Raw genomic sequence first — 9,262 nt, 5'->3', positions numbered from 1 at the left:
ACCGTGCCTCTGGCTCACCCGCTCCGCGTGTGGAAGCAGCAGGCGGGTAGTTTTGTACACTTAGAGGCGTCGCGGGAGCGCACACGGTGCCCAGCCCGGAGGCGGGATGGATGGGCTGGTGCGCTCCGATCCGCCCGCCGGGTCGGGATGAACTCGCGGGAGGGAGGTCCAGGGAGGCGCCTTCCTAAAGAGAGAGCTTTCTTTGGGAAGAACAAAACCTGGGTGAGTTCGGAGAGTCTTCAAGGATCGGGGATCGCTAGTCTGATCGGCACCGAGACCCAGGGCGTGCCCGCCTTCGCCCCGCGCTGAGCGGGCAGTGCCAGTGCAGGGGACTCTCCTGTCTTGCCTCTGCCCCCCCCCCCCCCGGGGGGGGGGGAGAACCTGTTAGCCCCGGACCACTTTGGTGTTTATTAAAACCAGATCATTCGGGAAGGGATGAGGCCGGTGCGAATGCGAGGGGGCGGGGACTCGAGAGGGACCGGGCGGCCCTTTAAGGAGTTGGGGCGCTGGAGAGGCGGGAGCGGGCGGCGGAGAGGGTGGCGCGCGGCCCGGGAGTGGCTCTGGGCCGGGGGAAGCCCTTGCGTAACGTCTATTGCGAATTGTAAGCAAAAGTGCTCTTTTACAGTTTCCTTGTGAGTAAGACTCACCCTCTTGCTCCCCGGGACTCCCCGAGTCCACCCACCCGCCTTGGGGTGGAGGGAGTCATGCCTGGAGCAAGAGTTGTTCTTTCAGATTGTATCCTGCATCCGTTCTGTGCTATTAATTGCACTTTAAGGGTGGCGGTTTCCCCTCCTCACTGTCGTTGTTCACTTATCTTCCAGCTTCTTGATTGCAAATTTAAAGAATGCAGTTGGCCAACTTTGGCGTGGGGGTGCGTATGGATGAATACAGTGCATGACGTGAGCTGGGCTGGGGAGCCGGTGGGAGGGAGAATGGTGCGGAGCAAGCAGCCTTAATTCTTTAATAGCGGGATCCGTGGCAGGAAGTGCTGTAGAGGGTTGAACGGAAGAGCTGGTGTTGCTTGTTAGGCGTTGTAACTGTTCCCCTAATCGCTTGGTAGATAACCTGTTGGTTTGCACTTGTTTTTCTTGAACGTCCCAGCCAACAGCATTTGGTGCAGAATCTACAGATACGCACGCGGCCGGTTCTGCACGCCATGCCTCCGGAGGATCACTTTTACTTTCCATCTGTGGTAGCGGGGGAGGTGGATCACTCTGTTGGTCAGCTTGCCGCTGCCTCGGATTCTCCAGGAAAGCCCCATACTTGAAAGAGAAACGTCATTCCTGTCCCTTTGAGATTCCTACCCCCAGGTCATAGCTTGTCGTTGCCAGGAATTTTTCTGTAGTGTTTTCTCTTGCATTTCCTTTTCTTTTCCATTTCTAACGGAAGGCAAAAGGGAAAATGTTGTTGATGGTTACAGATGACCAATTTTACAGAATATAGAGTAGAACTTTGCTGAGAAGTTTGATTGTCAGGTTTTTAAGAAAAATACCTCATAACTTCAGACTGTCCTCATCCCCAATTCAGTTTCCTTGTCTGTCTCTAAATGGGGTGTCATGTTACAGAATTGTTGATTTCAAGAGATGATACAAGTGAAAGAGCCTAACATGGGTCTTCCAAGTGTTTCCTTCTCCATTTTTTCTTTTTCTTGGGGAAGGGGAAGTGAGGTTTAGGGGATGTGGCCAACAATGGCATCCGAGAATCTCAAATAACTGGGAGAATATTCAAAACTAGGTTTTCATGAACACAAATTTCAGTATCCCTATGAAGTCACTTTTGAAAATGAGGGTAAGTTATCTCATTCCCTGGGATGAGTAGCGTTTTTGTTTCTTATTAGAGACCTTGATTTTTGGATGTTTGACATATTTGCAAGGACTTTTCAGGGATCGTTTTTTTCATCACCACCTGATTCGATCTCAGCGTAATTACTGGTTGCCCTCTTGCTGCTGTAGGTGAGCATATCAGTCCTTGGGTGTCTTATTTCCCACTTGAATTATACAAATCAAGGTAAACCTGGTAACCTTCCTTTAGGGTAACTCTGATGCCTAAGTAGATGGTGAAGAGTGCGAGTAATGGTTTCACTTCTTTCTTACTCCGCCACATTCTTCCTCTCCCCTGAGAAATGTTGTAATTATTTTGAATTTGGGTTCCTCCTCTGTTGCCTACCAACTCTTCTGTTCCTGATGGGAGCATCTTTCCATTAGTTACCCATAACTAAGTCTTTACATACATTCAGTTTTAGATAATTTTGATGTGAGTACCGTCCTTTAAATAGTTGTTTTCCATACATAATTCTTATGCCATCCTGTTAAAAGTGCTATCCTTACCTTAAAGAATGAGAACTAAGGCCTAGAAGTGCCAAGTGATTTTTCCAAATTCATCTCTCTCTCTCTCTCTCTCTCTCTCTCTCTCTCTCTCTCTCTCTCTCTCTTGCATTATACCTACCTGCTCCTTTGTCTATCCTTGCACTCCTAGAATTTGTTCAGTGAACTGTGTGCCATTTATGTAACTCTGTTACTCTGTAACTTACAAATCTAACCCCATATTTAAAGGACCATCTTCAAGCCATCCAAGATTAACAATTTGTCATCACTCAGATCTGCCTAAAATCTATTCCCTTCCTTTTAGCCCATATTTTATTCATTCTTTTAATTCATTAACTTGTCAGTTACTGAATATGGTGTGTGTATGTGTGTGTGTGTGTGTGTGTGTGTGTGTGTGTGAGAGAGAGAGAGAGAGAGAGAGAGAGAGAGAGGGAGAGAGAGATTGCAGGAGAGGTTGTATACAAAGTTGAAAGACTTCAAAGGCTTTCTGAATTAGCTTACACTTTAATCCTTTTATACCCATACCTAATCTGCACCTTGGGCTGAAAGGAGGTCGGTAGGAGATTACTGGAGGACTTGTCTAATTATACCTGATAAAGCTTTATGACAGAGCTATCCACATTAGAAATATCAGTGCCTTGTACTCTAGAATGGTTAGGGTGCTTTTTGTGCAGGAGACGGACAACCCAACTCAGATGGGCTTAAATGAGCACCTGACCTAAAAAGTCCTAGTGGCAGAACTTGTTCTTGTTACTCTGAAGTGTTCTCCAGTGTTGTTATATTCATAGTCTGATTTTGCAAGATGACTTCCAACAACAGTTTAGACCCTCCTGTTACCATGTTCTCATGTGGAAACTACCTTCCACTTTCAAAGGAGGTCCTTGGCCTGTAGGTGATTGACTTAGGCCATGTTTACCTGAAGAAATTAATAACTAGAGCAAGATAAATATGATAACCTGGGCTCCATCCCAGAACTGAGGAAGTGGATTTAAATATCACCTCACCCTAGGCATTTTGGCTCAGTGGATAGTGTTGGCCTGCAGACTAAAGTGTCCCAGGTTCAATTCTGGCCAAGGGCACATGCCTGGGTTGCGGGCTCGATCCCCTCCAGTGGGGAGCATGCAGGAGGCAGCCAATCAATGATTCTCTCTCATCATTGATGTTTTTCTCTCCCTTCCTCTTTGAAATCAATAATAAAAAAAATATCATCTCATCTACCTGGCTGCTATTACATCTTAAGGAAGGGCCTGTGTGGACATGGGAGAAGTGAGCCACAGCGGTGGCAGTAAAGGCCTCAAAGAATGTTAGTAGTAAAGAAACAATTGGATTAAACTAAATAGAATTGAACCAACATTTGAATTTAGGCTTACATTTCATAGAGGAATCTTACGTCTAGAGATAGAGGACAGGCATTCTTTGAGAGAGGGAGTTTGGAGAGTAAACAAGTGTAGAATTATTGAGCAAAAGGCAGGTAGTCCAGTAGGAGGAAACTGATAGAGAGGGCAGAAATGGAAGAAAAAATTAGAAAGGCAAGTTGTTGGTGATAATAATAATGGTTAACTTTTATTGAGCTATTATTATGTGTCAAACCCAGCACTGAGCACTGTTTACATGGATTTGTCTCAATGACTAATGATTGTTGCTGTGAGCATTTCCACTTTACAGGTGAGGAAATGGAGGCCCAGAGACACTTGCCCAAGGTCACAAAGCATTCCAGCCAGGTTGTCATATCTCCTAGCCTGCTGGGAGGCTCTGGTGAAGCTCCACTTTGAGCCATGGCTATGAACACAGACTGGAGAGAGCTCATTGAACTAGCTTGTTGCTTGGATAAGGTCTGTGTGACTTGGAGACCAGTTGGATTTCAGGGCCAACAAGAGGAAGGGCACTCTTAAGATTGGGTGGTAGAAGACACATGGTATCATAAAGGGAGGATGAGGAAGCTTTGTAATCAGGTGGAAATATCCTAACAGTCCAGATACATGTCCACACAAATCATTTCTTCCTCTTGAGTCTCAATTTCTCCTCTTTGCAGCCTCTCTTGGCTACCTTCTTTGTTGTTGCCCTTCTGCAAGTACATGTTTCCACCACATTTCATTCATTTTCAGACAGTTTTTCATGTTTTAGCATATCTGGGTAGAGATGCACTTATAATCAGTGCATCTTCAAATCACTACAAGCATTTTCCACATTTTAATATTACTGTAACTAGGATGCTTCCCACCTTCTAATGAAGTATCACTAGTGAGAAAAGGCAGATCCCAGTATTGCTAAAGCTCATGCAGTCAGTTGCTGGTGGATCCACGAGTAAGAACCAAGTCTTCTGGGCTCCTTCCATCAGCTAGGTTACCTCAACTCACATAGTAGGTGTTAAAATAAACATTGCCTGATGCTACAGGATTGTAATAAAGCACATGCACATTTCTTTTTTGATTGCAACTCAAGTAATGTGAGAATTTTGGAAGGCCTGGTTGTTTAAGGTAGGATGCCTCTCCCTTGTATAGAACCTAGCTGCCATGGTTTCTTGTTCCAACTTGCCACCAACCATAAGAAAATCAACTCTGGGCATTGGCCTCTTTTTCTTTAAAAAATACAAGATTTAAACCTAGGTGACTTCCAAGGCCCTTTCAGAAGTAAATTTTTTCTTTTCCCTTTTGCCAAGAGCAAATCTTTGTTTCAGTTTGACCAAGGATAGGGACTGAACGTTGAGATCACTCAGGTCTTAGAAAGGTAGATGTCAGAATCACTACAGTTTTCTCTGTAAGTGGTTAAACATAACCTCGGGAGATGTTTTGGCCTAGCAAGTGACTTGTTTAGGAAGATAACCTGGCCTCATTTTGAGTTACTGCAATAGGAACTCCCATCCATCCATTCATGCCCCCCACCCCAATTTCAATCCATACATTTTATTATTACTAAACTATTTGGTTCCTACTGGCCTCCCGCTGGCATGTTTTGTCCATGGGAAAATTTTTATTTGACTTGTAGGCATTCACTTTTAGACTGTGTGCCTGCGTTTAAAATATTCGTGCATGATGAGTGTTCAGAAGAATACAATTCCCACCCTTCCTCGTCCTCCTCCCCCACCATTATTGATTGAAGTACAGCTGTGTGTAATGTGTTTAGGCTTGCTAACTGGGATTTAGGAAATAGTTGTTTTCTTTTCGGATGGTTAGTGCTGGTACTGTCACCTTTTCTCCGTTAGGGGAATAACCATTTCTTGAAACATAGCTGCAGTTTCTAACGATAATCCTTATACTGCGTCAGCACCCTACTGTTAGCACATGCCAGTTATAGGTTCCATCTCTATGAAGTTCTACCTTTGCCCTTTCCTTTCCCCGTTGTCAACAACTTCCCCCTGTCAGAAAGAATCTTTCATAAGCCCATACTAAACAGACCTCATAAAGTCATGTTGGAGAACTGGCCTTTATTTTATGAGTTACTCTGACCCCCAGATTACCTATTCCCCTTTTTTCTTGGCCCAGCAAACAGTACTACGAAGTAATTGTTATGAATTTTTCTTTCCCCAAAGAATAGTTCTCATGATACCAAATTCAATAATTATTAATTTGTTTCCCTGGGGGTGTTGGCAGTGTGGTGTTTGTCCCTAGGGGTAGTGTTCAGGGTACCTCTGCTTCAGTCTTTGGCAGAAGAAAGAAATTACTTTAATATTTAAATTACTTAAATACTTAAATTTGACATCTCCATCTGCCCAATTTGTGAGCCTCTGTAAACATTTGAGTTTACTTTTTATGAAAATTCTGAATATTTATCTCTTCTGTGGATCTGAGGTTCATTGATAAGAGCATCTACTGTGCTTTATTTTATTTTATTTATTTAAGCAAAGCTGTAGGAAGCAGGTTGAAGAAAGTACCTTTCAGGTTAGTAGCTACACATTTGGATAGGGTTCCTAATCTGCCACCTCTGGCTCTGTTGGCTCTGGCAAGGAGTTATTACACCTGTTTGAGACTTCTCTGTAGAACTTGGAAGTGATTTTACCTGTGCCTACTATGGAGGGTATTCAAACCATCAGTATTACACATGAAAGTTATCTAGGGAACTGACTTAGATGATCATGGTAAGGAGATCCCTCTATTGTATAAGATGTTCACTGAAGCATTGTCCATAACAGCAAAAGATCAAAAGAGTAGAGTAAATGTCCTTCAGAAGAGTAAATTACACTACAGCTGGGCAGTGGAATACTTTGCAATTTATGAGAAGAATGAGGCTGATCTGTGGGTACTGAATAATACAGCTGCTCAATACCACATACCGGGCACTTTTCTAAGGCCCTCTATGTATATTTATTTTGGTCTCACAAACCCCCTGAGGTAGGTACCCCAGTTTTGCAGATGAGGAAACTATAAGGCACAGAAAGTTAAGTGACTTGTTTAAGGCTCCACAGCCAGCAGGTAGCAGAGTCAGGATTCAAACGCAGGCAGGCTCCCTGCAGTCTGCTCGTTACCACCTTGGCATGCTGCATGCGGTTGGACCTAAATAGTAATCTTTGCATTTGCAGCTCTTGATACACAACTGGAGGAAACAAAGCTGAGTTTCTTACTTATCATTACATTCTGGATGTTGACAATATATTCAATATAGACCTTTTGACAGTAACTAACCATTAGGGAAAAGTAAGCTAATAGGGGAATAACCTTTATGATCAGTCCTTGAAAAGGTGACCTTTTTGTTTTTTTCCTGACTCCTTTTTTAGAGATTTTGCCCTTTTGATATAATCAGAAGTGCAAATGCAGAAGAGCTCTATAATTATTGGTGTAAGAAATCAGTGTTCAAAGCCCAGTTGCCAATTGGCTGGACTCGCATGATTGGCCAAGGACATCTGGCATTGGTTTCTTTACCTGGCCTCGCCTGGGTTTGATTTACAGAGTGGTAAGATCTCAAAGGTGTGGCCTGGGAGGGACGGGCACCCAAATCCTCTAGGGAGCCTCTGTCTCCAGACCGTCTGATTTCCCTTGGGTGGAGGTGTAAGTCATGTATATTTTGAAAACATCTACTAGGTCATCTGACACAGGTCCCACTAAGGGCCACTTGATCAGACTGAAGATAGACATGTTTTCCACCACCTTCAGTTCTCTTGGGTTATTAGACTCTGTTAAGCGCGTCTTTATTATATTTCTGGGTGTGGTCACTAGGTCTGACAGCAATATATTGGCTGTGAGTACCATAATCCCTGAAATAAGAGAATCACAAAATGCACAAAATGGCTTATATATTAACATTGAATATGACAGGTGATAAAACAACTTCTATAGACACACTCTAGGGAATAGATGAATAAATGATTATTAGATTGGGCTTGCTTTTAAAAATGCCACAGTGTAGCCTGGCTGGTATGGCTCAGTGGTTGAGAGTTGATCTATGAACCTCGAGGTTGTGGTTTGATTCCCCGTCAGGCACATGCCCAGGTTGCCAGCTAGATCCCCAGTGTGGGGCATGCAGGAGGCAGCCGATCAGTGATTCTCTCTCATCATTGATGTTTCTATCTCTCTCTCCCTCTCCCTTACTTTCTGAAATAAATAAAAAAATACTTTTAAAAAATGCCACGGTGTAGCAGGCTTTTTTTTTTTTTTTAATACATTTAACTCTGCCTCTCCCTCTCCTCACTCACCCCCACACTCAAACAACATTTATAAAATGTAGGTGTTTAGATTCAGTTTTAAAAAATAAATGTGTTTTTATGTCACATACCTTATTTATATTCCACAGGTTTGAATTTATGTTTCTCCACCCTCTTTTAATTTCTACCAAGGCAACAACACTGCCTTTGTATATTTTGTATGAGTGAGCCCGGAGAACATGATAATTTATTTTGAATATTCAGGTAATCACATCAGCTAAGAGATGGCAATCAGATAAGAATTACTAACTACATATAGCAGAAGATGTTGCTTAAATGCCTCTTAAATGCTTCTCTCCCAGCTATTTGTAATTCCAGTCTAATTTAATGCCAGGAATATGATTGAAGTGGAGCTCAGCCTCTTTCAGGTCTTGAAGCGACCGGTAGAGGCATGCTTGGGATCTTGAAGCCTGTGGCCAGTGCTTTGACATTGACTGTCTTCTCTACAAGTTTGCTTCAACCAAGAAGGTGGCTGCCCTGTGAAACAGGTCAGGGTTTCTCCAAAGAACAGGGCCCCTGCAAGATAGTATCTCAGGACTTCCCTGTCCCCAAGAGGATGCTATAAATACTGTGCTTCATTTTCAGAGCAGCTCTTTTTTGTTTACTTGGCAAGGAAATGTGGGTTTGGAATAGGCTCAGTGACCCTAAAGGAAGATGAGTGCATTGCACAGTGAGGAACGTGCTTTTCACTGAGCCCTGGCACAGAGCTGCATGCTTGAGTTTCTCATCTTTTTAAGAAATAGGACTGGCATATTTTATTTTTTTCTCTTTTAATTTATTTTCTATCTTTTTTTTTTAATTTATTTTTTTTTCTCTTTTTCCGGGGGCGGGGGGCAGGGCGGGAGTTGAGGGGAGGTGGATTGAACTGGTATATTTTAAAGGGCTTTCCAGAATTTAAGACTTAATTGAATAGCATTCAAGGAAATGTTGGAGATTTCTTTCCTTTTTAAAAAAGTTTAAATTATTTATTGTTTAAAGTATTACATAGGTCTTCTTTTTCCCCCATTGGCCACTCCCCGGCCGCGCCCCTCCCCCTCCCCAGCACATACTCTCACCCTCCAACCCCACCTGTCTTTGTCCATTGGTTATGCTCATATCCATGCATACAAGTCCTTTGGTTGATCTCTTACCCCCTTGACTCCCACCTTCCCTCATAGGTTGGATAGTCTGTTCAATGCTTCTAAGACTCTGGTTCTATTTTTGTTCATCAGTTTATGTTGTTCATTATATTCCACAAATGAGTGAGATCACATGATATTTATCTTTCTCTGACTGGTTTGTTTCGCTTAGCATAATACTCTAC

The 9,262-nt window shown here is 43.1% G+C and overlaps 1 protein-coding gene across 2 annotated transcripts in view; it reads left to right on the top strand.

Moving 5' to 3' along the window:
• ELOVL5 (ELOVL fatty acid elongase 5) overlaps window positions 1-9,262 on the top strand; it is a 78,519-nt gene that overhangs the window by 219 nt on the left and 69,038 nt on the right. Inside the window, exon 1 of one of the 2 annotated variants that reach the window (XM_015563566.1) lies at window positions 105-222. The exons of the other annotated variant lie outside the window; for it this stretch is intronic. The gene's annotated coding sequence lies outside the window, so the exon portion shown is untranslated. Of the gene's footprint in view, window positions 1-104; window positions 223-9,262 lie in introns of those variants that run through there. 2 annotated transcript variants of the gene reach the window in all.

The sequence above is a fragment of the Myotis davidii genome, unplaced genomic scaffold (genome assembly GCF_000327345.1).
Source record: "Myotis davidii unplaced genomic scaffold, ASM32734v1 scaffold1497, whole genome shotgun sequence".
In the NCBI taxonomy this organism is placed as follows: Eukaryota; Metazoa; Chordata; class Mammalia; order Chiroptera; family Vespertilionidae; genus Myotis; species Myotis davidii.
Note: the sequence above shows the minus strand (reverse complement) of the source record. Positions and strands in the feature narration are given on the sequence as shown.